The sequence below is a fragment of the Filicampus tigris genome, chromosome 2, assembly GCF_054856515.1.
Source record: "Filicampus tigris isolate MCC_2025a chromosome 2, RoL_Ftig_1.0, whole genome shotgun sequence".
Classification (NCBI taxonomy): domain Eukaryota; kingdom Metazoa; phylum Chordata; class Actinopteri; order Syngnathiformes; family Syngnathidae; genus Filicampus; species Filicampus tigris.
Window position 1 is genome coordinate 1,734,290 of NC_141218.1, and position 23,211 is coordinate 1,757,500.

Here is a 23,211-nt window from a genome sequence, read left to right on the forward strand (position 1 = left end):
TTTTATCTGGCAACATCTTCAGTTTGCTTCCTGTTTGGCTGTCGTTCCAACTGACATGAACGACTCTTTTCCCATAGTAAATATTGCACAGGATTAACTTTCATGATCAATTTACGGAGCACGCCGGCAAGGGAAAATCTCTCTCAACAAACCTTAAGGCCTAGATGGACCAAACCCACGTCGGAGGTCGTGAAGCGTCGTGGCGTCTGAATGCGCCGTCTGATTAGTGTAGTGACCACGGTCGTAGTGTCGTAATCCATCAGGAAGCGTCTTGGGGGCGTTTACGCACGTTGAATCGCCGTCGCCAGTCGTGACATTTGGTCACTCTGAATGGCTGTTAGCTAGCAAATCAGCGCTCGGAGCATCACCGGGAAGTGACAAATGCAGATGAACAGTGAGTACGCCTTCGCTGCCTTAATCTTCTTACAAGTACAAGAGCGAGGCTTGACAATTGTAGACAAGTATTTCACAATACCGTGTCAAGAACGCGAGGGTATACTTCGCGTGGGAGTTCATCGTGAGCGAAGAATAGAGCCGAATGCATTGTTCACGTTTTTATAACCCGCCCCCGGCCAACAGCAGCAACAGAAATAGTGACTACCGCCGCCGATGGTATGGAGGGGTATTACATCTCACGCATCCGCAGAACCTATTTTCATAGTCTGTCGTTGCAGTGTATTTTTGCAGCGTGACGTGCCGACAGCCGGCCCGACGCCGCAGGGGCTAAGCGTCCGTCACTGTTGGCCAAAGTCGGATTGGTCTATCTAGGCCTTTATGCCACATGATAATCAGGTTGGTCTTTTAGAGCAGTGATTCTCAAATTGTAGTACGTGTACCAGGATCCCTCTAGTGGTCATCAATGAGTGGTCTGTCGCAAACCTCTGAGCAATGAATGCATTGCATCTCAAACGCCATCTTATAACCAAGCTTTTAGGAAACCAATGTTTTAGAGACATTAGCCAATAGGATCTTTGCCAGGGAGTGGAGAATGTTCAGATTTTAAGAGGACAACAGGTTAAAAGCCTACCGAGAGCCTCGGTTTTCTGGTCACTGAATGCAGTACCTGAGGCCCTCGAGAAAGAGAGAGCCGGCGCTGCTGCCCTAAAACACTATTTTCAAATGACATATTAATATGTTATGGATCATTTGATCCCCCTCACATCCGTTTCCATCCCCCCTCGCAGCCCCTCGGAGACAAAAGCGAGTCTTGCAGGCAGGGGCGAACAGCGGCGGCTCATCTAATGCGGCATCCGGCGAATGCTGAAATATCAGAGTGTCGTCTAGAAAGGATGTCTGGGGAGCGGGGAGATTGGAGCTCGCAGCCTATAAAAGTGTCTGTCCGTGGGGTATAGAACATTCAGGCCCCTCTCTCGCCTGATGCTGGAGGGTCTTTAAAGTGCCAGCCCCCCCCACCCCGCGGCCCACCTCCCCCCTTTCTGCAGCTGGGTGCTAAAGAAGTGGTATTACTGGAGCTCAAGAGGCTTGGCCACATGATTCAGGGGGCCATTGTGGGGAGAGGTGCTCAGGGAGTGGAACAAACTGTCACAAGAGAAAATTGGGTAGAGCGAGTATGAAGACGTGTGTGTTGTGTACGGGCACGCAAGCGTGGGGAGGGAGGTCGTTTATGAGAATGGGAACAGGTTAGCAGGCAAAAATCATTGTGCGTGCATGTGTGCGCCGTTTACGATGGCATTTGCCTGCGGTATCGCTTCTGTGACCTTTTCGGCTCATTTAAAAAACTAAAAAAAATTCATTTTAATTAGGACTACCCGTTAGGATGGAAACACAAGCAGATGTATAGTCCAGTGAGATGCAAACCAAAAGGGACCATGGAAGCGAGAGAAACAAGAAAAAAAAATACAGGAGAATAAAAGTTGCCTGAAGGAAATTTGCATTACCAACTCACAAAATCATAAAATGTTAAAAAAAAGTAAAGCATTTACACTAGAATCCTGTTTGTAAATTTGGCGCTGATCGCTCTGTTGGTTCATTTGGCTCTGATCGCTCCGTGAGTCTGTCAACACTAAAGGGAGTGAAGCATTTGAATTTCGGAGAAAATCTTCTAATCTGAGGAAAATTTGCATTACCAATCGGCACTGTATAAAATATCACAAGAAAAGGACACTTAGGGTGGAATCCTGTTGTTACATTTGGCTCTGATCGCTCTGTGAGTCTGTCAACACAAAAGGAAGAGAAGCTTTGGAAAAAAAAAAAACCAATCAGACAAAAACAAGTGCTGATCTTAGAGACTGAGAGAAACTTGCATTACCAATGCACACAATAATGAAAATCACATTAAGAAAAGAACGTTTAGGGTAGAAATTTTGCTACATTCGGCTCTGAATGCTTTGTGAGTGTCAACATGAAAGGGAATGACGCAGAAAAACAAAGTACAGATTATAGAAAAGAAGGCAAATTTGCATTAGCAATTCATATGAATTTACACAATAAAAAGTATTACATGAAAAGAACATTTCCAGTGAAATCCCAGCACTTATCTGGTTGCCACTGTACTATACTCTACACTACATGCCATAGGCCACGGTTCCTGCTCTCTGTCTCCTGCATCTGTTAGCTCCACTAAATTATTCACAAGCTTGGCATCTTTTAGCAAGCCCCCCCTTTCCTCCCTCTTCGTCCTTATTTGCTTGCTGGCATTCCCTCAAAAATCACAGAAAACGCATAATACTCAAACTAATTATGATCGCGGGGCGCTGTGTGCTCATGAAAAGTATAAGTACATATATACCTACATACATATACTGTATACATAAATACACTATATATACATAAATATACTATACATATATACATATATATATATATATATATAAATATATATACATACGTATATATACATACATATACATACGTATATATATACATACATATACATACGTATATATACATACATATACATACGTATATATACACACATAAATACGTACATATACACACATACATATACACACATATACATACATATACATACATATACATACATATACATACATACATACATACATACATATACATACATACATACATACATACATACATACATACATACATACATACATACATACATACATACATACATACATACATACATACATACATACATATATATATATATATATACACACATACATACATATACAGTATATATCCCGAATGACAACAGACACGGCTTATGTTGTCGACGCCCCATGAACGGCACTTTTTCCTGCTATTCTGAGGCTTATCTGTACCGGATGGGTAGCACTTAAGATTTGCCAAGGGTCGGGTTACTCTGAGAGACTTTGTGGAATTTGCCTGCACTTTAAGGCGAGTGCTGACAGCACTTTCTCCTGAGAGGAGTGAAATGACACCGTTCCAACAGCAGGAGGGTGGCGACGGAGGAGGCAACAATCCGGGAGCAGATTTGCCCAGAAAAGTTTGGCGTTTCATCTCTTGCAAGTGATGACTTCAGCACGGATTAGGCTGCCTCTGTTTTTTCCATGCCAAAGAGGACGTGCACTTCATGCATTGTCACTACCTGAAATAGGCCGTCAGATAATGAGACCTGCGCTCTGTCGGGCAAAATCGAAAATCACCCGACGTGCACCGTGGAAAGAGTCTGTCGGCAAATTGTTGCTGCATGTTTGATGCTCAATTGGTGTGCCGCTTCCTGTGTGCTACATGCCAATTTCAAGGGGATGTAAGGAACATTGATTTATTTGCGTGTATACAAAGAGCCGAGTCTCTCGAGTGCCTGCCCACCCAGCAAGTGTGAAATTAAACAACAAAGTCAATCTTTTGATATCTGCTTGTTTATGAACGCCGGTCTTTGAGCCCTCTTGAATTTCATTAGACTGTGATAACAAATTGGCTATTTTACATTATAACCCCCTCCCACCCCCTACAGTATACAGTATACAGTATACTAATATACTGTATATACTTTATGGCTCAACTGAAATCCATTGACATTTTGGGAATTCCTTGTTATTTACTCGATTGAATCATAGCATTTGGGCAAAAAAAGGCAACACTTTGAGTTTTCTCCCAGATGACCTGACTTTTCAATATTTGGGCTAGGGTGCAATTTCACGTCACATTCGTCGTTTCCAAAAGGTGCGTTTCATGGCTTGCTGCACTCCCGCACTCCCTTGTGAGGCAAAAATGGCCGCCAACAATCTCACCGGGTAATAAAATCAAACAAGGCGTGCGGGTTTAAAGCCGTGTGTTATGCCCTCCTCAAAGCTAATGACATAGCGCCTGCAGGATGTTGCTTACACAAGCCCCTGGAAGGCCAGGCGAGGAAATCCCTTTTGAGTGAAGGATAACAGGAGGCTGAATCGTCAGCATGCTAACTTTCTCGGCTTCACAATGTGCAGGCCAGGCTACCCAAAGTGCTGTCTGTATAATGAACCTCCTGGGCTTTTCACGGGCAAGACACTGCGCTGCCGGAGCCGTGCGAGGTAGCCCTTTTCCCATAGCCTCCCGCGAGCTAGCGCGCTAATGATGCCGGACTAGTTGCAAGTGTTCCGCTGAGCACGCTCCCGCCTGAGCGGCAGACGTGCGTGTATGTGTGTAGCCATGCACCTTTTTGCTCTTGTATCTCGCTTCCGTGGAGCGAAAGACAATGAGTAACCGGCGAGGATGTCCAAATGTTCCGATTAGCTTGTCAGACGAGGGTGTCAAACTCATTTTCGGCTACGGTTGCCCTCGGAGGGCCGGTTATGACTGTAAAGGCGTACGAACGTACAGAAGATTTACTTGGTTGTTTCATTTCCCTCTTGATGGCTGAGCAGTCCCAGCTTTTTGTCGAAAAGCATTAATAAGTCCATTTTTCACGTTGCCTGCGCCCCTCCCAACGCCAGCTTTTTCCTTAATGTCAAGCGACTTTTTGTGCATTCAGCAGCAGTCTGTTCCTCCGAGGAAAAGGTTAAGATGCCGCCTTGGACGGCTTTTGGCCGGGATGCCGCCCGCACTTCCAACACAATAAAAGTCCCGGGTGGGCGGGGCGGCGGCCGAACGTGGCTGACGAGGCCAATTGTCCGGGAGGTCACTCCGCAAACGTGAAGCAATTAGCCGCGGACTTTAAGCGAACATCGCTGCTGATTTGGAGTTTGTGGCAGAAACGCGGCAAATCCTGCTGGGTGTGTCGTGCACTCAAAGGCGCACCCCATAGGGGACTAACAAGTGGGGCCGCCGCAGCCGTGTCCGTTCTGATCAATTTGAAGCTTATGGACTGCAAAGCAATACGCCTGACGAGAATGGCGTTTGCGCTACGTGGCAAGCTTGAGGCGGACGACCCGTTTGCCGCTTCCTTTTAGAAAGTGATTTCCAGCAGGAATGGCTCACCTGGCCCTTTTGCAGCATCCACGGCACCCAGCGTCTCCGCTTTCATCTTTTCCCAAATTTGCAACCACTTCTTATTGAGCGTGACGGAGGAATTGAAGCATTGCCGCAAAGATTGGCAAACAAACCAAAAACTGTGAACAGCACATTTGTTCCATTTCGGGAAAGGGCAATGAATAATTCATTGTGACTACTGAACAGTGGGCTGAAATCTGTTCAGGCCTGTTGGTTCTCAAACGGGGGGTCTGGGAGCCATCGCTTGAAGGTCCACACAACAATATGCAATCAAGTGTTTCATTTAAGAATGGAACCGAAATTGAATGAAACCTGCCACGCCAATAAGAGCGCACGACGACGACGACGACTGGAAATGTTTCACTCTTGACTTAAGGTCTGTTTTACTGCCACTTCTCCTCTCTCTTTCCCCCTCCTGTCCTGCTTGGAGAGGGGAGGGGACCGGGTGACCAAATCTTGCGCTTTGGATTCTCCACCGACCGACTGTGACAAAATCTGAGGTGGACCCTTTCCCCGGATGGAGAATTCCGCATCAATAGTCGGGCCGGGCTTCGAGAAAATAACACTTCCCCGAAGTCATCCATTGCAGCTTGGTAATCCTTGAAGGGGCAACCCATCCGTGGTCCCTACTCGAGGTTTCTTCTTTTTTCCTGCCAAATGGGATTTGGAGTTTTTCCTGGCCCTTGTTGAGGGGCGATGTTGCTAATATTTCTCAAGTGTGGGCTTTACAAGTCCTTTGGGGCTGTTTTGTGATTTAGAAACTTGACTTGATCCTAAACCGGTTAGTCCTTCCTCCCTTTGCTTTGGGACGATTCAAAGCTCTTCCATGATTGTCACGCACCATCACATAAATCTGACATTTCTGCATGTACCACTGAGTAGTGCTAGCGGGAACCTTTGAGAATCACTCCAAGAAATGAGCGTTCTCATAGGAACAGGTGAGACTTCAGACCTTCTGCTTCAGTCTTTATAGCCAAGTGTGAACTCCATGTTGAAAAAGCTGTTACATTCCCTTTTTTTTCCCCCCACATATTTCTCATATTGTCATATTGGCATGAAAATACCAGGTGTAAAGTGAACAAGCCTGCTCCAAGTTTCTTGGTCGTGTGGTGTGACTATTCCACACGCTGTGTGACACTGTGCTTAACACAAATTCTCCGACAGTAAACGTCAACAGGTTTTCCTTTGGTTTGTGGTCTGGAGACGGAAGTCGCAATTGCCTTCAGCTCAGCAGCAAGTTGCTGCCATGTGCTTGAAGGCTGCTCCCTTACCTTGAGCGCCAACGTTCTCCAAGAGACGAGATCTTGCAAGTCTTGCTGATGGTTTCGCAATCCATCCTAGTCTTGTGCAGGTCGACAAACTTGTACCCGAAAAGTCAACAACAAAAAAAAAAAGAATGAGGCCCAGATTTCCAATTGGCTGAGGCAAACAGGGGTGCATATTTGCCAAGCAGGTAAAGTGGAGTTTTCTGACCTGATGATTTTAATCTCTTGGGAAATGTTTATGATTAGATTCGATTTCTTTTGGTAAGAACGTTTATTTTCCTCACAACCGCGCCAACACGTTTGCATCCTCCGCACGTGCCCAGTAAAACGAGGGATTATTCCATTGCATGAGAAGGAATAAGTTCACGTATTTGATATTACTGTTGCATATTTACGGTACATATAAAGTAGACTGTACACCTGACCATAGCGATACATGCCACTTCATGATGTTGCTCAATCATTGATTCCGATTTCAGGTTATTCATCAATTTGTTAGTGAAAATTGATCATGGAATGCATGAATGTACAATATCTGACAGAAGTGAGCACACCTTCCACATCTGGTGCAATGTCTTTTATTAGATCTTTTCACGGGACGCGAGTGAAGACATGACACTTTGCTCCAAGGTAAAGTAGCCTATGCACAGCTTGTTAAACTGTCAATTTGTTGTCCCATAGAAACAAATCAACACAGCTATTAATGTCCAAAAATGCAACTAAAGTGAGTACACCCCAAAGTGAAACATGATCATGTTGTAACGTTGGTAATGTACTTGCAGTATATGCATGATGAAGAGTTCGACAGCCCTGCTCACTATTCAGCAACGGGCAAAGCCACTGACGCTGTCCATGGTGCTGAGCACTTTATGTTTGTGTATGACTGCGAGAGTGCCAAGTGGTGAAGCGCCACCGTTTTTGTTTTGTTCTTGGTTTTTTTTCTTCAACATCTCTGACAAGATCAAATATAGAGTATTTGTCAGCTGGGTGGGAGCTCCATCTGGAGCCTTGGGAGACTCTTGTCATTGAAGGGCGCGCAGCGTGGACATGCACAAGGAGAGGGGCGACAGATGCTAAGGAAAAAAATACAAGTTAAAATGCTATTCAAAAAAAGAAAAGAGGGAGGCGGGACGGGACGCGAAGCTGGCAGCAAAGGGCGACGTCTCCTTGACACACGCCCTCTCCTTTTTTTTCCTCCTTTTTTTTTTTTATCTGTATGGAGTATTTCATTTGAAATGACTTTGTACTTTTACTCCCTTCATTTGAAAACAGATTTTGTACTTGTACTTAAGTACAGAGCGTGAGTAGCTCTGAGCGAAAGACACACGTGTAAAAGCAAAGGCGAGTGTATTAGCGCGCGGCCGACTTTACTGCTGCCTCAGCGCCTTGACATTGCGCGGCTGTCGCCGAGAGGGCCCCGGCCGTGGCCCCGGATGAGACGCTGTGCCGTGTCCACTCAGCATTCCGCCCACCGCCTCCCCCACCCCCCGCGCAACCCCTCCGCTTGCTGCCGTGAAATTCGTCGCAGCAATACGCTAGCCCGCTTGTCGCCACACTCTCCCCCCGGTGTGCTATTGTTCATGCCCTTGAGAAAGGGAAGTGTGCACCGCCGTGTGTGTGTGTGCGTGTGTGTGGTGTGTGTAGTGTGCTGGGTGTGTTGTGTGCTGAGTGTGAAGTCAATGTTGGTGTGAAGTGTTAAAAGCATTGAAAATCTGAAGAAACAAATGACCACTAATGACATTTAATCCACCCTCAATGCAGAATCTGACTGGAGTGAATAGACTCAAGTGGGGTGGCGTATTATTTGTTAAGACTTCTATTATTGAAATTCATGAAACCAACAGAAACATTACATGGGTGCAGTTCCTTGTAGGGCTGCACGCTATTGGAAAAACATGTGACATGGTTGTTGAATATAGCAATGTTGATATTAATGCCATATTTAACATGTTCCTAAATAAATGACATTGTATTATCATGTAATGAAACAAATACATTTTTTTTCCTGCAGCAACATAAGCAAGGTCAATGTGTTCTTAGACAATTAATTGTAAATACCCTCGACGATGTTCAACTATTGGATGACGATGGACATTAGACTTTGCGTCTGGCTGGTCAAATTCAGACAAACAATTCCATGAGAAACTTATTGCATGTCTTTGCGATCTGCATTTTGCACGTTCCAATATTGCGCTGGATATTTTTTCCGATATACTGTGCAGCCCTAGTTTCTTGGGCCACGTTTTTGGGGTGCTTTTGGCTCAATTCTTCATTCTTTGAGCTCAACCGAAAGACGCGGATGTTGACTTTTAGCGGGATTTCCAGATTTGGCCTGCTGGCGTGGATGTCAGATCTGCTGAGGCTTTGAACTAATGAACCCCCCGCCTCCCGAAAGCGCACCGGAGGTGTGACTTTGCTCGCCAGAGGAGTCCGAGGCCATGGGCGGCGAGACAGAGGACTCGTTTGTGGCGGTTCATCACCCCCCGGTAGCGGCTGCAGGTGACGTCTTTGAATTAAACTTGAAACATACAGTAGGTGGCCAACAGATGACAAATGGGCAGCCATTTGTATGCGCTCCGACGCTCCTGCGGCGCGCTTCCAGTCATGGAAAGACACAATTACGCACGCCGGCAAGTCACTGCTTTCCCCAAGGTGAAAACGGATCCGCAGATGAAAATTTCCAACTACGGCAGGGACGGACGACAAAGTGCTTCTCCCGACGTATGCAAGTCAAATGACTCCCCTTGTGGCGCCGCGCACATCTGAATGCACATCTCGCCTTTCAAGCGTCCCTCGCCAAAACGGAAACGCGAGCTCCTCGCCAAAAGTGCTGAGTATCTCGCCGTTGCGCTATTGACGTGCGGTTTGGGTCGATTGCCCGGGCTGTCCGAGCCGCCGCTTCAATCAGACGTGTTGGATGCTAGGCGTGCTCTTGTTCTATTGACCCGTGGCGCGGCAATCGCTGGCGCATCGATAGGGTTGGGCGCACCTTGTTTGTCACGCGTCAACTTTGTCGCGGTGATGAAACGCATTCATCCGAAACACAACTAGACCGGCGCATGCAAACGTCGCTTTAGGCTACGTTTACAATAAGTTGCTGGCGGCTAACGTTTCGGAGGATTGTCGCATTTGTTATATTCTGCCCAAACTTTCTACAAATGAAACGTGGACGACGGCAGCTTTGGAGCACGACCGCGGCCCAGGCCGGTACAGTTGAATTAAATTTTCATGCCGGGCCCGGCTTCAGCCAGAGTCGGCGTCAGCACAGAGAAGGCCAGATCCTGCCACTTAGTAAAGTTTTGTATAAATTCTGACCCAATTATGACTGCATGTACCCCAGTTCCATAGAGAATTGAAAACTTTATTTCCAAGAGTGGGAAAATGCCCAAAGGTTCAGTAACTCGAAGCCAGGTAGAGCAAACCAACAACCAGAGGTGGGCATTCCGTCGGTCCGTTGCCGACGGAAGCCTGTTTTGCTGATGACTGACGGGACATTTTTTTTAAATGCCAGACTAAGCACTAATACAAGTGCATATTCATCCGTCAGAGTAATGGTCACTAACTGCGTCCATCAGAGACGGACAGACCAACCGATGATTACGATTGGGTTCTGCTTGAAAAGCGACAGAGTGACGAATGACGGACGGGTAGGCAGGCCACTGACCAGCAACGCTGGGTAAAATGCCCACCTCTGCCAACAGCTCAACTTGGACGCAACCGGCGTCTGTCAACCCAACACTTCCTTTCAGGCATTACAATCATTGTTGACACAAGAGAAATGTACCATCAAAGGGATATTTACAATAATAAATAAATAAATGAGCCTGCAGTGGAGGCATAATCCCTTTGATATACATTTGCGGGGTTTGACGAGCGCGGTAACAACGTCGGTAGGACTTCTGCTTGGGCAGGCACAACAGATGCCGCAGCCTGCACCGTGCCATATATTTCTTTTTTAATCATGCAAAGCCCCCCCCCCCCCCCCCCCCGCCGCCCGAGTCTAACGACCAAAACAAAATGTGACAACGGTAATGATAAGCGCTCGTGATTAAGAAGGCAAAGCGCAAGCTGAAGGCTTTTTGCAGTGACGCAGACCGCATTTGCTATCCATATGGTTGCCTGTTGAACTCCATAACTCAGCACCAAAGATGGCGGCTGCAGCAGCGGGGGCGTGCGGTGCTGAAATAAGACAATTACCCTCATCCAAACCAAAGCACAGGACGTTATTTTTCAAGTCGAGCACGAAACAGAGAAGTGTCACATCGTGCTCGAAGCTTGAAGCGATCAGTGAGCAATTAACAGCCTGACAATTTGCGCGACACCAAAATAGTACGTCGGAAATTAGAGGCGATAATAATCCAAGTGGAAATGTGCCGAAGAGTTGGAGAGCGAGGCAGATGGCGGGGCTTCATCATTGGCCTGTTCGGCAACATAGCCCCCTTCCCATATGACCAATTATCAGGGTTTCACCTTGGGCTGGTGGAAGCCGTGGCGGATGGAAGTGAGGACGAAAGCAGGCGTGCGTGCGCGTGTCGGGGCACCGCGATATTTCTCTTAAGCGAGTGCAGTGACTGCAGCAAAGGACTGCACAACTTTGGTTTTACAGCTCGGACATCTGACACCCGCGTGGTGGATTCAGCAGCTCCGGCCGTCTGCTGTCACCTTTGCCGAGGCGACTTGAGTGTGTCGATCAGGCCGGACAGTTCCTCCGCGCAGTCAACTTTATAGCCCTGCTGATAGTTTTGGATACAAAACTGCCAGCCTCTTGTGTCACCGCAATCCCCGCCGTTTTTCTTCTCACCTCCCTCCTGGCACTCAGTGGCGGCGAGATGCGAAATTCCTCGCCTTTGTCGCAGAGACGAGGGCTCGTCGGCGGGTGACAACTTTCAGGGTGGCCGCTGTGGCCAACGCATCGGATTCGTGGGGGGCCTCTGATGGACCTTCACCTCGGGGGAGAGGTCCATCTGGAGAGTGCCAGTGCAAATGCTTCCCCAACTTGTACATCCAGTAATCATAGTGATAGCTTCCATTTAACAGGAAGTCATTGGGCAAATTAAAATGCCGCGTATTCTGGGCATAGCGACTTGACAGCAAACAGAGATGGAAAATTCCAGTCGAGGTCCCAAAATCCAGCCGAGACTCCTAATGTGGTTGATGCCGAAATAAGCAAGGTGGTAAATTTACCCAAATTGTTTGAAGTGCGGAAAGAGGCAAAATCCAGTAAGACAATCATGTTCAATGAAAGTGAAGTGGAATCGCCGCACGGCAACAGCTACATTCAAGAATCAATGGTAAAACGGTTCCGTGGGCTGGAGAAACCCGCTGCCCGTAGAGCAGCCTGGGCCACCGGGAATTCTTTCAGCACTCCAGATAAGCCACTCCAGGCCCGACTCTTTTTATAATGCCGATAATAACGACAACAATATGTAAAATGTATTTCTGAGTCGAAAACGTGAGAAAATGAGACCATATACAGCCGGCGTATTCTCATTCCCTGACATTGCCGCCAGCTGTAAAAAAACAGCGTCAGTTGGACTCTAATTATCCTAAGGAAAATATTCATATTCTTCCCGTGGAAATGCAACATTTCCTTTCACAGGGATACCATAAAGAAAATATGATTATCTATTATAGTGGCTTGCTCTCTGCAGTTGTAGCAGTCAGAGTGAGTGTTGAGGATTTTGCACAGCTTACGTTCTGGCAAATCAACAAAGGGGGAAACACTACATTCATTCAACAGCGGCACGCATGGAAATTAAATTCCCTTGCATAAAAGGAGCGAGCCGTTCTATAAATAATGGCAAAACGTCTTGATAAGGAGGGAATGGAAAACATGCTCGCTGCGGTCAATTGGGGTCAGCTTGACTCGGGGGGGGGGGGGGTGTAAAACAGAAAAACAAAAAAAAAATGATAGACCCCCCCCCCCGGCAAAAAAACGACAATTACATTTCGCTTCACACTCAAAAAGGAAGCCGTTTGGCTCCTCCGCCGCCGCCGCTTTTTGTTCCCGTCGACTCAAGCGAATAGAAATGGAGATGAAGTGAACACATTTTATCAAATGGCGGCCAAATTCATGACGGTCTCCAGGCAGCAAGATGTTAGCGTCTCCATCAATGCTGTTCCCCGTCTCTTCAATCTATTTGGTGCCGAGTTTAATGTATATTTAACTTAACGCCATCTAAAAATCCAGGTAAGTGATGAGATGAAGATTGGAACGCACGCCTGGCAGAGCACGACCTGCAAATCTTTGAATAACTTTACAGGAGTGCAGACAAAGAGGAGACGACATATCAGGCGGCTGGTGCTCTCACAAGACGTTGCCTTTTCCTTTTTTTTTTTTTTTTCCTCCCTCAAGTTATGAGCCGTCGCTCGGTTAAATTTTGTGTTTATTGTTGCTAGCAAAAGATGACGAGTGAGGTTTTTCTTTTAACCATAGGTCCTAGGAAAGTCAAGTGTGCTTATTGCCACTCCCAGTTTAAAGTTCATTGTATAATTCAACATAAACAGCACTCCACTTTGTGAAGTTAAGTAATAACCCAAACCACATTATTTTACAAAACATCTTAACGCTAACACAATGTGAAATGCGATAGACGGGCTAACAAAATTTGTGTTGATATTGCGGTAGTGTAGAACCTTAAAAGCACCAATTGGTGGGTCGTGGACACATTGTGTGGATCATAGACAGCTCAGAAAAAAAAGACATTTGTAACAGTACTGAGTGCCAAATGTCCACAAAGAACATACAATAGTGTCACAAAACGTTACTCACTTGTGCTCTAGTCACAGGCTACTCTGTAAACAAAAACAAAACAACAAAAGCGCCTCTCAGCCTTTGGCTAGCAGACGTCATAGCTAGCGATCTGTTTTTGGCGGTACGTCATAGAACGACTATTACGTAGCGGCGGTCTTTGGGTTTGATCATCAAATCATCATCATCTCAATTGCAAGCGTTGCAGTGTAATCATTTGCATTTGCTTGAGGAAAAAAAAGCAAACATACTGTACAGTGGCTAATTGTTGCTTTTGTCTCTTCTCTCAAGTCAGTCGCAAATGTTTGGCACAGATTTTACGCAAGATGTCCTTTGTGTCGCCTCCCACCCATATTGGGGCACTGAACGGGAATTGAACCTATGGCAGCAGCATGTTCTGTGCCATGACACTACCAGCGCCTTACCAACCTCTCATCTCCAGTGTGAGTGTGTGTGCGCGGCAGCATTGTTGTGCGGTTCCCTTTCCATTCGATTTCACTGAAAGAGAAGCCCCAGGGAAGACCTGATTGTCACAATAAAGTGTAGCATTACCTCAAACCGGATTTAAAGGCGACATGATCCTCCAGTGCTCGGGGTGAGCCATTTAATGAAGTCTCATTGCTCTTGCGGAAAACTGCGTTCTATGCATTTATAACAGTGCAGAGACCTATTAAGCAAGGGCGCGCTCACAATGTAGTCGTATTGTAGCCCACCCAGCCAACAGCAAAATATGCGTTGACCAAAGCGAAAGCATAACTTGGCTGTCTCCATTTTATGTCCCAGCGTGGCGCGGACACAAGTTCCGTGTGGCACCAGACGACATCTGTCACAGTAGGCCCGAGGCTTACTTGGAGAGTCAGCAGGGTCAATAGATGTAAACTGACCCATATCTCACTGGGCAGTTCTGACGTGCAGCCACACAGGCAAGGGAGGAAAAGCACAGATGAAATTATGATCCCCTCACTCTCTCCGCTGTCAAACAAACAGACACATGAGGCTGGATGGGACAGAAGGGCCCACGCGTCCTCTCCGTCCGTAAGCCTCCAAAAGATAGCCATCTAAAAAGCTATGCTCCATTAAGACACTTTCACTGGCCCGCTAATCTCCAGTTGCAAAAACCAGCAGGAGAGAGGCTTAGAGTCCCCCTTCCAATCCGCTTTTAGGGAATCTCAAACCACCCACCGGCGGGAAAAATCTGGTCGGTCCCATCTAAACAGGTCTTTTGATGACCCGCAACAGACGACACGCTGAGTCCCACAAGCTCGATTATGTTTCCGCATTCGTGTCCAGTTTGTTGTGATTTGGTGGATGGCGGTAAACCCTGCTCAAATCAAATCGGTCAGGCTAATCTGGATGTCGAGGCAGTTCGGGATTAACGCACGTTTGCACAGCGCTAGAATTTTCACCTCTGAGGTTTGCCAGGAGAAGCATCTTTTTAGGACACTTAATCATCAGACATACTGTACACGGTCCATAGCCATTGTCTTATAGGCTATGGAACATTTTTTTAATACAATAAAAGGTGAGAAGTAGCCTGGTGAGTATAGAGTTGGTTGATGTGAGCATAGATTAGCGGATAACTGTTAGCCCATGTGTGAAGCACTCGGTGCGGAGGCAGAGACTTTTTTCGGCATCAAATTATTCAAGTTAGTGGCTTCATCGTTTCAATCCTAGCCATAGTCGGTTAAGCGTTGACACCGATCAAAACGGGCCTACCCGGGAAAGTTACCAGTAGCCAATCAGAGCCCAACAGAAAATAAATCCTACAAAACTGCTTCGGTGTTCACTTTTTAATCAATATTGAAGCATTTTTGATACGGTACAGTGCTCATATTAGTGTAAAAAGAGGTTCCACGATGTAGCTAAAATTTGTTTTTTTATTTTGATTTTTTTTCTGAATCCCGATATAGCAAGGAAATACTGCACATAAACCAAACACGAACGTTATTAAAGATGTAATGTTCCATTTCAAAGCACGTTGACTCGATTTACGGGGGAGCTTGGGCCTTGCTATATTGGCTACGTAACGTTTGCGCTATCGTGTCGGCCTCTCAAAATGCGTAAGCATGAGGTACATAGATTGTTATGTCGGATGCCGTTTTAATTTCCCCAGATGGAGGAGCCAATTTCTTTGTGCTTGTCACGTAAACACCTCGCCTGGAGGTTTTAAAATTGCATAATTGACAAAAGGAGGGAAGGCATGCTCAAGACCTGTAATTAATTAGGAATATTGCTATTAGGTTTTGCCGGGACTCGCTGGGATTCGAGCTCGTGCTGAAATGTCATCACACCGACACAGAGTATAATATTAGGCCTGGGAGATGGCAGGGAAATAAACTCATTTATGTGCACATAATGCTAATTATGTCCAAAAAGCAAAATGTTACTCAGTAAACCCAACTTTCGACACCAAGTACTACCGAAAACAATCCGAGCAGTGTAGTAGAGGCCTACGTGTTGATCCAAAACAAGAGAGCTTTTATTCCTACACGGATGGGAAATCCAGGTCGACAAATTAAAAACCCTGCCACGGTTTGGCTTTAGCCACAAGGTGCTTCTATTCATTTATATACGTATATTTTTTTTTATTGCAAGCCAATGCAACATCATGCACAATTTATGTAGGGATTTAAAAAAATAAATAAAAATGATTCCATTATAATGAATTACGAAAGAAAGAACAATTATGCCAATTTTTTTGTGATCGAGGGTAACATTTGCTTCTTTTTTAATTTTACTTCTATAAATTGGACAAATGGGCCAGTTCATTTGTAGTTTAAATAAAATAAATTCAATCATCTGAATTCTGTTCCCTGTAATTCATTTACCTAGTCAACTCCAGTAACTGAGGAAATACAAAAATGTCAAATGCATTTACCATTGAATTATATTTAAAAAATGAACAAATATGGAATACAAACTACAAATGTACCCGTAAACCTTATTTCGCAAGTATTTTTCATTTCATTATTGAAATTGAATAAATGAACCAAATATTGAATTTGATCGATGCCTAAAAACATCAAAGGAACAACATTCTTAGGAGGACAAGAGCTGCATTATGCAGCAAATACCGCAGCCTCTCTGATAACGCGACGGCTCGGGGGGCCAAATTAAAGAAGGGAGCGGTCCGTATGTGACCTGCGGGTCACACCGAGTTCACCAGAATTCTGGCCTGAATGTCCCATTAGGTAAATGTTGGCAAACACAAATTTGCTTTGTGTTTTAATGACCAGGCCGATGGCAATCATTCCCTTGAATTCATTTTGGAGCCCATTTATTGACGAAACCGTGTCACTTGTCCTCCCCCATATGCATCAAACTGAGTGCGCTCATCTAAAATGCCTTTTGGCATTCTGTTCATTTTCTATCATTTCCAACGGGCAGAAGGCTTTCCCGCGTTCAGTTCTGTCTATTCAATGTTGGTACTTGACATGAACAGCAAACAAGTCTACGCTGACGCCCACGCGGATCAATGCTTGCGTCCAGCAGTAGCATGACCTTCTGCATAGCAAAGTGTTGCGGGATTGTTATTAGACAACTGTTTTGGACATTTCAAACCTCTCAGACCTGATATGGTGTTATTGTCTAAAAGTGTGCGTTTAATTGCTATGCTACATTCGGTTAGTTATCCTGTACCTCAACCGACACTGTGCCCAATGGGCATTTGGTCGTTGTGAGTGTTACTGTCACCAGTTGTACGCCACAATTGACACACACACACACACGGACACACTGTGCCAGGGAAATAAATACAAGTCATCCTGTCCGTCATCCCCGCAGGGCCTCTGGAAGTGTGGCCACCGATTGCAGCCAACCGGGCCGAGCCAAATGCTGCTTCTGTACACCAGCTGCCCCTGACCCCCCTCAGTCGCCTCCCCCCTTTGCTTTTCACTAGTCACTGGCCAGCCACGCAGAGGTGGGACAAAGGCATATATGTGCAAGTCACACTGTAAGTCAGTCTCAAGTCTGATCATTGAAGTTTCATTCCAGTCCCTATTTAGCAAGATACTAAGCTGTCAAGTTAGCATACTGTAGCCTATCGGCAGAGCTGGGCATTTTACAAAAAAAATTGCGGTCCATTTATTGCCTTCCACCTACAGGCGCCGTCCGTTTATCCCCAATTTTGTCCGGCTGGACCAAATAGTAATTGCCTATAGGCCGCTCCGTCCATCATTTTATACGGGCTTCCATTACCGTTTCCGACTACCGACTTCAACAAACTACCACTGGTTCCCCAAGGGCGATTTTTGAAACAAAAGACTCACAATGGCATGGAAGCCTCACCACTGTCGGACTAAATGTGACTCCTTTTAGCCCTTCCAGGATCTTTATGGACCTTTGAGGATCTCGAGGCTTCTGTTTCCCGTTGGCCGTGACCAAGGTCCTCAGAGGTCCATAAACGTCCAAAAAGGTCCTTCAAGTTCCTAAAAGGACACCTTTATGTACCTTTGAGGACCTCAGCCGCAGCAAACGGGAAACTGGAGCCTCGCCGTGGCCATTGAAGCCTCACGGCGAAAATAGACAATTACATAGACCGAAAAAATGTGCTTCTGACTATTCTTAGTCCGACTATTTGTTTAAGTTTCCCGTCTATCGTTTATCGCCTACAATATGTGCGTCCGTCATACAGGGGGACAGACGGACCGGTCCGTCACATAGGCGGAATGCGGAGCGCTGTTTATCGATCGATAGAGAAAAAAAGTAACTTTTCACAAAATGTCAGTCAAGACTTTCCTAAACTTTAGTCTCAGGTCCTAAAATTGGTGACTTAAGTCCGACTCGGCTCGAGTTGAGCAGCTGGAGTTTCTCCCGTCCGCCGCTGCGTGTTCCAAACAGCCTCAACCGCGGATGTTGGATGATGTCATTAAAGCAATAAGAACATGAATGAATTGGGGAAAATGTCATTATTCAACAGCCATCCCAGAGGTTTCATTTATTCCCCATGCACTTGGCAGGTGGGGAGGGTGAAAATGACTTATGTTCCGCAACGTTGTCACTTCCTGCCTTGGAAGCACATGGCAGATTGGCGGGAGCGCTGGGCCACCATATTGACTTGGCACTGACTGACAAATGTCAGGGAGAGGGAGGTGTGAGGACAAGGGGGGGGGAGGAGTAGAGGTCACCAAATCGCTAGTCATGTCATCAAATATTCTCCATCGCCACAGGAAAGCCAACATCTGCTTAAGTGCCACCTCCCAAGACCAAGATGCAAACTGACCACCCCACAGGCGTACAACCATCTTGAGAGGCTGCCGTACTGCAAATTTCAAGGATTAAAAAAAAAAAAAATCCAAAAAGCGCAAGGCTGCCCTTGAACAATTGAAGTACCTTCAACCACAACTGACTGTTCCAATGATCAATGTGCAAATAACGGCATCATTTCTGCGAGCTAAAATTCTAAATGGTGCCAGTCTAGCAAAGAAGTCGCTTGATGAGATTTTAAAACGAGTCCACTTGGATCCGCCGTCACTCTGTCATGATTAAAAAATCCCCCTTCGACAGCTCCGGTTCACGCGCGGAGTCCATCAGCGAGTCGGACTGGACCGCGGGGTCGACTCGGAAGATCGATCCGCTTTGCCCCGATGACAGCCGGCTCATTTCGGGAAGGTGATTCAACTGTGGATGCGGCGCTCTAATTAAGCCATCCATCAAACTGTGGACAACATTGTGCAGGCAAAAAAACAAAACAAAACAAAACTGAATTTAAGTGAAAACAAGTCAACTCCATACCTGCTGTCAGACAGCACCGAAGCAAGGTTCATCCATATCACAAATACGCTGGTACAGTTGTGCGAGTTTTGAGCCTTGTGTGCAGTTTGGCAGATAACGAACAGTTCTTCTTGCTTCAAGCCGTTTATCGCAACTCCTGGTTGAAACGCAATATGAAACAAAAGATGTGTATTTAACCACTCGAGCAATAGTGTACTAGCAATAGAAACATGTTTAAAAACAATTGTTGGTCTTTCTGTGGGGGTTGCAATGGATTCATGACATTTCGATCCATTTCAATGGGAAAAGACTATTTTTGTCATCAGGAACAGATTTAATGGCATTTAAATTCCATCTTGTTAAATATTTACTCTTACTTATTTAGTACAACGTAAAAAGGTGTCCTGTTAAAAGTAATCCATGCCTTTGTTACATATCGGCTGGATTACTGTCATGCTCTATTTTGGAGTCAGCCAGTCTTCCCTCAAGCATCTCCAGTTGGTCCAAAATGCTGCTGTTCGCCTCCTAACTGGAGCTCGTAGGAGGGAGCACATAACTGCAATTCTGGCCTCCTGTCACTGGCTCCATGTACATTTTGGAGTTCATATTAAGATACTTTTATTTGTTTTGTTCAAATGGTTTGGCCCAACCATAGCGCTCTGAGATGCTTGACCACTATGCACCTGCCCGGTGCCTCAGGCCAGTGGAGCAGACGCTACCGGAGGTACTGAGGATTAAGCGGAGCCTCAGAAGGGTTTGAGCTTTTCCGTTGAAGATCTTTCTCTTTGGAATGACCTCCGCTGAAACGTTAGGCATGTCCCCTCTCTGTTCATCTTCAAAACACGCCGTAAAACGTTTTCTTTTTCCTTTGGCTTTCCACTCACCATGAGACTTGGCATTATTGTTGTTCTTGTTTTGATGTTAATTTATTGTTTGAACAGTCTTTGTTTTCATACGTCTTATTTTTTTTACTTTATGTACAGCACTTTGCGTGCAGCTGCGGTTGCATTTAAAGTGCTCTATAAATAAAGTTGAGTGGAGTTGAGTCTTCTTTTTAGGAAATGAAAGAGGCAGTAAATAATACGTACTTCCCATACTACTGAGTCACTTTTGGATATCATTGGTTCCACTAATTAGCATACAACTAACAGGCCAAATACACAGGCACTTTCCCACCAATCGATCATTCAAACGGCCTAATACAAATAGCATGTTTGTTCGAAGGAATGTGCGTATCTGAGCAGCATCGAACGCTTGATCAGACTGCAGCCTGAATGTTCGCCTTCGGCAAAGCACAGTGCTGTTTTTTTTCCCCCTCATTCATGCGGCTGCAAACACATCCACCGTAGAATCCTCAAGGTTTTGGGATTCAAATCGACTGAAAAGAATGAAACCCGACAATTATTCCTTGTGAAGGTGTAATCGGAACCGGTTTCACTGTTGCTCTAGTACTGCTGTTTGAGTAATTTAATCCATAGAGTCCAGAGATATATGGTGGGCAAAGAGATATTATTCGTCTTCCTTTTGTTGTGGAGATACTGGGACTTCTTTAATTCTACTGGGCTGCCCTCATATTTACATATACACTACGTTACAGTGTTACGGTTCTTTTCCCTCTTGACTGTAAAGTATATGACCTTGTTGCATACATTTGAATACATACGGTAGAAAATTGGTGAGGTTTTTAACCCCCCCCCCCACCCAACGGATTTGTCTTTTTTTCTTTTTCCTGCTTGTATCTTGCATATTTAAAACCCAAACCTCAGGACAGCCCGGCTACTTCCATCTCCCACTCGAGACGTAAAAGGATTTTCAAGCATAGATAATGTTCTTTTCAAACTCTCCCATGATTCCAAACCTTTCCCATGTTTCTGGGAAGTAGCTATTGTCTGCATTATGTAGCCGTCATATTGAGGCAAAAGCAGACGTGAGCAATTGTGGAGTTGGCAGAGCTGGTATAATAAAATCTGATTTATTCCATACTGTATATTTAAGATTCCTGGAAAAATCAGCCGGTTAATATTATACACACGGCATTCAACTTTCACTGTGCACTGCTGCTCCTCCCCCCCCCCCCCATTTGTAAAAGTGATCATTGTGATCCAACACGGTCATATAATTTCCTTTTCTTGTTTCCGAGCAATAAAGATTGAGTATAAACTCAGCAAGTAAATCTGATTGAAGAGTTCGCAACAGACTGCTCTGTGTCGCCACGACTTTCTGTTTATCAAAGATCCGAGACGTAAAAAAACATTGTGAACTGCCCCCAGTTGGCGAGAAAAACAGAAAGCGCAACCCTTGCACGCATGTGAAATTAGTCGCTCATTGAAGTCCCCGTGTTGTTTGAGTTTTCTTTCCTTTTTGTAAATATGATTCATGGGAATAATGATTGGGGCAAATGGAACTGCTGATACAGGAGGAACGAATTGTGTTGGAATTGGCGGCGCAGGAGAGATTTCCCCGGGTACCGGAACACAGAAAAACAAGTGGCGGAAATGCTTGGCTTGCTTACAGCATGGGCGGCGTGGGGCGGCGACGGCCAGCTGAGCCCGCTGCCATATAGAGAACTCATTAACGAGCCAATTTGTAAAGTGTCTTGCACTCGTGCAGCAGTGCGGTTCAGTGGCCTACCAACAAACAAGTATGACCTACACACATATATATATACATACATACATACACAGTATATACATATCTAGACATACATACATAGACACACACACATATATATATATATATATATATACACACATATATATACATATACATATATTTACACACACATATACATATACACACACATACATATATATATATATATATATAATGATAAAAATTATCAATTGAAACACAAAAATTGACTTCAAATCTGTTTTAAGAAAAGAGCTATGTTTTTTTAATGGAAAAATACAAATATATAAAACAGAGTTTGTAACATTTATTCAACAACCCAGCTGGCATTGTTCAGTCAAAATAAAGTGTCTTTTTAACAGTGCAGAGCTTGAACTCAATCAAGTGCAACATAAACTGAAAGTGTGTCTCAAGTAGTGTTTGGCTTTGCCCACAATGAACTGCCAACTTAAGGATCAGGCAAGTGCATACAGTAAACAATAGCTAGTGCTTCAAGGCAAATGTAAACATCTTGTCTGATGTCTCAAGGCAAAAGTAAACAACTTATCTCATGTCTGTTAACCTATTAAGGACGGGAGCGCATAACTACGTTTCTACCACTAAAGCCGGGAGCGCTGTTGCGTGTTTCTCCCTTTAAAGCCGGACAGCGTATACGGAATTTTCTTTTTTTTAAATCCAATTCTCGGTCTCTTAGTCAATGCAATGCATCAGAATATACATGTGACGGTGTCGTGAGTCGTCGGAGGATATCCGGAATTTTGTAATGGAGGCACAGTCGATCGCGGGAGCTCTGATATAAGTCACGGCAGCGATATAGACGACACGCTTGCAGATTTTAAACCCGTGAAACCAGCCAAACAGGATATATGGTTCAGATATATGTTCGTAGACGATGATATCAATGTCTTTGCAAGAGAACACAGCATGGTAATTACCACTCAATTTTTTAAAATTAAAAATAGTGCTTCACTTGCATCTTTGACTGAAACAGTAATGATGAATAAACTCGGCCTGTGGGAAAGCCACATGTCTAACGTCTCAGCTTCTTTTGCAATTATGTTTGCTACAGGGGCTGAGATATTCATTATTTTGTAGGTGGCGAAAATGTCAGGTTTTCAAGGGTGACTCCAAAGACGACCGTAGGTTTTAGTGAAATGTCTCACGAGGGGCTTCGGGCTTTAATGAGTTAAATTGATCATTTCAAAGAAATAAATTCAGCATTTGCAATAATTGGCCAAAGGGCTGAATATAGTGTATGTCAAAACTGTCTCATAATACACAAAATACATTTTCCTTTATCAAAAAATAAATAAAAAATGTGTATAAAGGTGTTGTGAAACATGTCTCAAGTCAGCCAGTTAATATTCTACTTTTCTTTGAAGGGACTAGTTTTTTGACATTTTCAGACAACAGAGCGGACCTTTTTGTTTGACCAATGTGTCTGTCTTTCACAGGGTAGTGTTGGGGCAGGCGTGACCCAGGTACTTTTGT

General features: G+C 45.0%; 1 long non-coding RNA gene across 4 annotated transcripts in view; it reads right to left on the minus strand.

Moving 5' to 3' along the window:
- LOC147150765 (uncharacterized) overlaps nucleotides 1-23,211 on the minus strand; it is a 495,403-nt gene that overhangs the window by 346,609 nt on the left and 125,583 nt on the right. For 2 of the 4 annotated variants that reach the window (XR_015085813.1, XR_015085814.1), the window contains one exon: nucleotides 7,491-7,699. The exons of the other annotated variants lie outside the window; for them this stretch is intronic. This is a non-coding gene — a long non-coding RNA (uncharacterized LOC147150765). Of the gene's footprint in view, nucleotides 1-7,490; nucleotides 7,700-23,211 lie in introns of those variants that run through there. 4 annotated transcript variants of the gene reach the window in all.